We start from the raw sequence: 7,188 nt of genomic DNA on the forward strand, positions 1-7,188 counted from the left end.
GACCGCGCGTGCCTCACCCCTCGCCGAGGGCGGGGGTGAGATGATGGACCACACCCTCGCTATAGGCGGGGGTGGGATGGCGTGCCTCACCCCTCGCCGAGGGCGGGGGTGGGATGATGGACCACACCCTCGCTACCGGCGGGGGTGGGATGGCGTGCCTCACCCCTCGCCGAGGGCGGGGGTGGGATGATGGACCACACCCTCGCTGCAGGCGGGGGTGGGATGGCGTGCCTCACCCCTCGCCGAGGGCGGGGGTGGGATGATGGACCACACCCTCGCTGCAGGCGGGGGTGGGATGGCGTGCCTCACCCCTCGCCGAGGGCGGGGGTGGGATGATGGACCACACCCTCGCTGCATGCGGGGGTGGGATGGCGTGACAAATTTTAATCATGCAGGATATCGGGTGTATAACCGAACAGAAATGGGGGCAATCCTATCCCCAGATGTTGTTAAAACGCAATGCGTGGCGGATAGACTCGCCATCACGGTTTGGTTTCCATTCCTCTATTGTTTTGGACGGCTCCTTGCCTCGAATATTTTACTCTTGTTTTGTTTTTCTTTCTGAGCGTTTACAAGCACGGCCAAGAAAAACAAGGGGGCATATAGGAGAATGGGAGAATGGAATACGTGTCCAAGTCATGACGGCCTTTGCGGCCGCCGTCGTCGTCACCTGGGCATCATCACCTAGAGTGATGCTGAGGAGCTTACACCGACGACGTGGCACCCTCGTCGAGGTACCTTTGCTGATTGCCGACGACGTGGCACCCTCGTCGAGGTACCCTTGCCGATTGCCGACGACGTGGCACCCTCGTCGAGGTACCCTTGCTGATTGCCGACGACGTGGCACCCTCGTCGAGGTACCTTTGCTGATTGCCGACGACGTGGCACCCTCGTCGAGCCACCCTCGTCGAGGTACCCTTGCCGATTGCCGACGACGTGGTACCCTCGTCGAGGTACCTTGCTGATTGCCGACGACGTGGCACCCTCGTCGAGCCACCCTCGTCGAGGTACCCTTGCCGATTGCCGACGACGTGGCACCCTCGTCGAGGTACCCTTGCTGATTGCCGACGACGTGGCACCCTCGTCGAGGTACCTTTGCTGATTGCCGACGACGTGGCACCCTCGTCGAGCCACCCTTGCCGATTGCCGACGACGTGGCACCCTCGTCGAGGTACCTTGCTGATTGCCGACGACGTGGTACCCTCGTCGAGGTACCCTTGCCGATTACCGACGACGTGGCACCCTCGTCGAGGTACCTTTGCTGATTGCCGACGACGTGGCACCCTCGTCGAGCCACCCTCGTCGAGGTACCCTTGCCGATTGCCGACGACGTGGCACCCTCGTCGAGGTACCTTGCTGATTGCGGACGACGTGGCACCCTCGTTGAGCCACCCTCGTCGAGGTACCCTTGCCGATTGCCGACGACGTGGCACCCTCGTCGAGGTACCTTTGCTGATTGCCGACGACGTGGCACCCTCGTCGAGCCACCCTCGTCGAGGTACCCTTGCCGATTTCCGATGACGTGGCACCCTCGTCGAGGCACCCTTGTCTGCCTTGTCGAAATAAAACTCCAACCTCGAGGCGCCAACATCGAGGCGCTTATGCCCATGACGTGGCATCCTCGTCGAGGCACCCTTGGCGAAATAGACACTGACATCGAGGCGCTTACGCCGATGACGTGGCGCCCTCGTCGAGGCACCCACCCTTGTCTGCCTTGTCGAAATAAAACTCCAACCTCGAGGCGCCAACATCGAGGCGCTTATGCCCATGACGTGGCATCCTCGTCGAGGCACCCTTGGCGAAATAGACACTGACATCGAGGCGCTTACGCCGATGACGTGGCGCCCTCGTCGAGGCACCCACCCTTGGCTGCCTTGTCGAAATAAAACTCCAACATCGAGGCGCTTACGCCGACATCGAGGCGCTTACGCCGATGACGTGGCACCATCGAGGCACCCTTGGCGAAATAGACACCTAAATCGGGACATCCTTGGCAAATGGACGCCCACGCCGACATCGTGACTTTGCCTACTTCGCTCAATGTCGAACGAGTAAGAAGATCAGGCTATAGTGTTGTTGTAGTAAAATAAAATGTGTTTTCTTTTTATTTATTCAATCATCGAGAACAAGGAACACTAGAGGCTAGAATTGAAAGAGACATTGAAAGCAGCTTGAAATGGTCACCTCCCACATGACCTTTATTACATGAACATAATGCTGAAACGAATGAAAGTTCGAAGGAAAACTTCAATTTTGGGAGGTGCCGTCGAAGCCCACGTAGTAAGGCAAAAGGGACTCATCTATCCCGGGGAAGTTCAGTATCATGCGTTGTCGATATTCGGTGACGGCATCGCGATATCCATCTTCACGACTTTGAACGCGGACCTCGTCCAGAAACCTTTCTCGTTGATAACATTCGCGGAGCTCTACTTTCAGGCACTCCGCATGGTCCCTCGAGCGTTGAAGCTCCATTGACAAGTTGCGGACCTCCGCCTTCAGATTGCGCGCCTCTGACAGGGCATGCTCGAGCGAGTCCTGTAGTGCGAAGGATTCCTCTCTCAGAGTTCGGAGGCGATGAGATTCGGGACTTGTTCCCCTGTCAGTACTCATGCTCCGCCGACGAGGACGACTAGGACCGGCACGAGCTCTTGGGGAGCGAGGAAGACTCGCCTCAACATCGGCAGGATAATTCAATACATCTTCGAGGAACTGGCGAGTGTCGAGATCAGATGAGAATCCCCCTGAGCGTTTGGAGGACCTGGATAGAAGGAGAAAACCTTAATAGACTACCCATGCCTATAATAAAAGAAGTAAGAGAGAAGTAAAGTAGGGAAGGAGAGAAACCTGTCAGAGGAACTGTCAGATGAAATCATAATAGGGGCTTGACGATCAGGAGTGCGTTCCTCAGCACCAAAGATCTGTTTGCCACGTCCTACAGGAGAGTTGAAAACGATACGGATGTGTCTCTTTTGTGGAGCCATGGTTACGGTAGGGAGATTCCAGAAAGGTACGAAGAAGATGACGTTCAAGTCAGGACAGTTACATAGCTATTTATAAGCAGAGTATGGAGATTTAGAATTGAATTCCAGAATCCATAAAGTGATAGCCATATTATGAGATGGATATTAGCATTTAAAAAAGGCAATATTCGCATCTGAGGTGGCGAGAAATCAACGGGCAAGTATCTTTCTGACATCAGTATCGAATCAAGGATATCATCATTTAAGGTGGAGATTCTGCATTCATCATACCATAGGGGATAATGTAAACAGAATCAATGGGGGCGAGATTACAATCAAGGGAATTATGGCAGTATTATTGAAAGATTGAGACAATTTATTGGATGAAATCAACTCGACAACTCAACAAGGAAAGGAATACATAAAGCCACATTTAGAAAGTGAAAACCCTACGGATTCAAGGAAAGTGAAAGTGAAACGTAATGTGCTATCCCCAACGCTTATTTGGAGCAAGGAAGGGATGATACTTCGTCTTCTCCGCCAGGCCCTTCAGAAGCATTCGACGCCGACGAAGGAGCATCCCCTGGTAGCATGCCACGAATGGGAGAATAGTCCCTGGGGGCAAACCCATAAAAGCGATCAAATTCGTCAGGCCCTACGTAACATCTATCATCCTCTTTAGTCAAAGCCTGGTTCCATCCAAGTCGGAAATGTTTGGCGGACACGCGCTTCATTTTGGCGACACCCTTTTCAAACTCTTCGTCTTTACTTCGAGTGACCAAAGCCAAATCAGTTTTTAACTTCGCTACCTCGCGATTTCGGTCCTCGAGGATGAGGCTCAGCTGTGTCATTGACTCCATTTGGTCGTTTAGTTCCTTCTCCTTGAATTTTAGCTCTTGGTCAGCCTTCTCAATGCGTTGTTGTTGCCTGGAATGAATAGCGTCGAGACTGCGCAGAAAACGATGCGACGCCATGAGGGCCTGCATAAGCAAAAAGAAAGATGGGATCAACGCATGCATACGTGAATAAAAATCGTACATGAATAAAAATTTGAAAAAAGGAAGTGATACTTACATCAAGCTGGGAGGAGCATAGGTCGTCATAGAACTCCATAGCGCACTTGGGAGGCCTGCCCGATCTAGGGTTCGATGACGCCAAGGCACCGGCAATAGCTGACGCCGCCAAGCCGTTGGAATCTAAGGATTCACCAGCCATAACGAAAGAGTTATCTCGTTTCTTAAATTGCAATTCCAGAGCTGTGGGAGGATGCGGTTGCATGGAAGAGGACGGACCCGACAGGGGTGAAGGGGTGATTGTCGGGGGCACATGGGACCTCGAGGGAGCAACATCTGTGGTAATATCCCTCAGAGATGTCGAGGAGGGCGAACCACCACGAGGAGAAGAGTGCGGAGCTGATTGAGTAGGCGGAGCACGAGATGGGTCGCCACTAGCAGAGAGCTCCACAACCTTTTGCTTCTTCCGAGGAGGAGGAATCATTTGAGGGAGTTCCCTCACGGCGAGGAACGATCTTCCCTCATCAGTTTCGTCGCCCTCAGGGTCATCCTCGAATCCTTCTGTAACGTCCCGAACCCAAATTCACCCGTTTACTAGTCATTTGGACGGTAAACGACCTTTACTTTCACTTTTACTTTCGGTTTAGTACCTTTAGTGGCCCTAAAAGTTGACTTTTTGTTCGGGTCAAAATTTGAGAAAAGTTTCTTCATGGAAGTTGTAGAGGACGTTAAACCGAGCGCGTGCATATGTGGTTCGTAAAAATCGGAGCTCGTATGCGATAGTTATAAGCGAAATAGTAAAGTTACTGTTTACTGTTACTGTTTATGGTAAGTTTCTATAAATAGCCAAGTTACTGTGGTAAGTTTCCATTTTTGGAAACTTACCCGGCCTTTTCTCTCTCTTCTCCCCCGACATTTTCTTCCTCTTCGGCCCGATTTCTTCTCCCTCCGGTTTCTTCCTTCTCCGGCCGACCCACGACGGAATCCGGGCACCGGCAGGTTCGCCTCCTCCTCCTTGTCACGCCTGGGGTGGTGTTTGGCGGTGGCTCGACCGGTGGAGCTCGGAATTGAGCTGTGAAGGTTACTGTAGCCGATCGGAACTTTCATCGATTTCCGGCGATTCCGGCCGTTTCCGGCCACGAAATTGGCATCGAAGGTTCGGTTTTCATCACTGATCATTTCCCCTATGGCCTTGTGTCACGATTTGTTGTGTAGAAGTCGAATTGATGAATTGAAATTTTAGGGTTCTTGAGAAATTTCTGGGCTTGTGTTCATCGGCCGAATTGGAGCTCTTTCAGGTAAAATTGGAACTTGTTGTAGTTGAATGAATGGTTGGGTGTGTTGAGTAGATGCTACTGTCCAAATTTGGTGGCCATCGGAGGTGGTGGCCGCCGGCGCGTGGGGCCCACGCGCTGCCACTGTTGGTGGCGCGTGGAGGCGTGTAGGGCAGTGTTTTAATTCCAGTTTTTAGCCCATTAAATTCTATAAATGTTGTAGAGCTTGTATGTGAAGTTTGGTGATTTTTGGAGAAACTTGGAATTAATTATGAATTTTTGAAGTTTAGGGTTTCGATTATCGAATTATGAGAATCCGACCGTCGGATATCTCTCGGTTCTGCTTTGGAACCTTTAAATTAACGAATTGGTATTAGTGGTATAATTTGGGCTGAATCCGAGGAGAATGGGAGATGTAAATTATAAGGAATTGAGTTTAGGAATTATATTAAATTGTTGAATAATTATTCACGGAATATAATCGTGTACAGGATGTCGTACCGAGCCCTGGCTCGATGAAGGAACTCGTATACGTGATCGTCGGAATAGTACTGTGAGTGGACTTTTGTTTTAAATAATGATGCATGCGTTTATTTCCTTGAATTAATGCTTTATTTAATTAACATATTACTTTTCGAGCATATGAATTGATTTTGGAATTTGATTTTGGTCTATCTCATGGATTTGCTTTCAATAATGATTTTCTGAGATGGATTATGATTTACCTCGGTTGTGAATTTCGGTTATTAATTTGTTATGCTCGGATTCGAATTTATAATTGATGTTGAATTTCGACGAATTATTTTTCCGAGGTGATTTCCGGAATTAATTATATTTCTATTCGTTGTTTTGAGATTTCTGGAATATTTTTCAAAATGAGATTTCGATGGAATTATATTTCTTGTTATTTATTGACTTTCGATTTTGGCATTGGGAATGCCTTGATGATGATTTTAGAATTTGTTTTGTTTCGGTTTACGGGGATTACGATTTATTATTATTTCTCGCTTTTGCTATTAATTTGGAGATACTTTTGGCGTGTGGGACACGTCGTTGGAAATTCTTTTACGAGAGATGGGGGAAGCCTTATGTATTTTGGATTTACTGGATTTTCGGTTATGTTACCCTGTGCCATACTGAGGGGTGATTTTATCATGCTAGCATTGATTTTCCGCCTTTGTGGCGCGGTGATGGGATCACCGTAGCCCTTCCGCCTTTGTGGCGCAGGTTACTGTCTCTGTGACAGTAATTCTGTAGCCCAGTATCCTATCGCTACACTTAGTGGCGTAAGGGTATATTACGGGAGTTATGGGAGTTCTTTAGCCTGGGAGGCTATCACCCAACCAAGCCTGCGTGGCTTATTCGTATGGCTATCATCTTCCCCTACTTATACTATTTTTGACTAGCGGGGACTAGTCTGAGTTTTCTTAACCAGCGGGGCTGGACTTATATTTTCGAGTATTGAAATTTCAATCTTTTACTTTGTTGTTTTGACTAGCGGGGCTAGTCGGTTTTCTGGAGTTCAACGTTTTTCGGATTATTTTCTTAAGTGTTCTATAAATGTGGCATGCATCCGGATTTTATATATCGAAAAATGTGGGAAAGTATGAAGTTTTATTTTGTTTTATTCATATTAAATTGTTTATTTTTGTCCACTCACGCTAACGTTTTTATGTACTTTCCCCTGGGCCCTTCGGTTTCAAATGCCCAGTTTGCAGGCGAATTAGTGGAGGTCGGGCGTACATGACATTTGAGGCATAATTGTCACCACTTCCGCATTGTAGGATCCCTTGATCATTTACTCTACTTTTTTTATTTCCTTGTGAATTAGTATTGCTCTGATAACCTTTGGGATTTGTATTGTTAAGTTGAGTTTTGTGTTTTGCGAGTTGGGGAATGTTGATTTGGGGAGCAGGGTGGCTCCAGGAGCATAAGGATGGG

This window comes from Rosa rugosa, chromosome 1 (genome assembly GCF_958449725.1).
Source record: "Rosa rugosa chromosome 1, drRosRugo1.1, whole genome shotgun sequence".
NCBI classification, from domain to species: Eukaryota; Viridiplantae; Streptophyta; class Magnoliopsida; order Rosales; family Rosaceae; genus Rosa; species Rosa rugosa.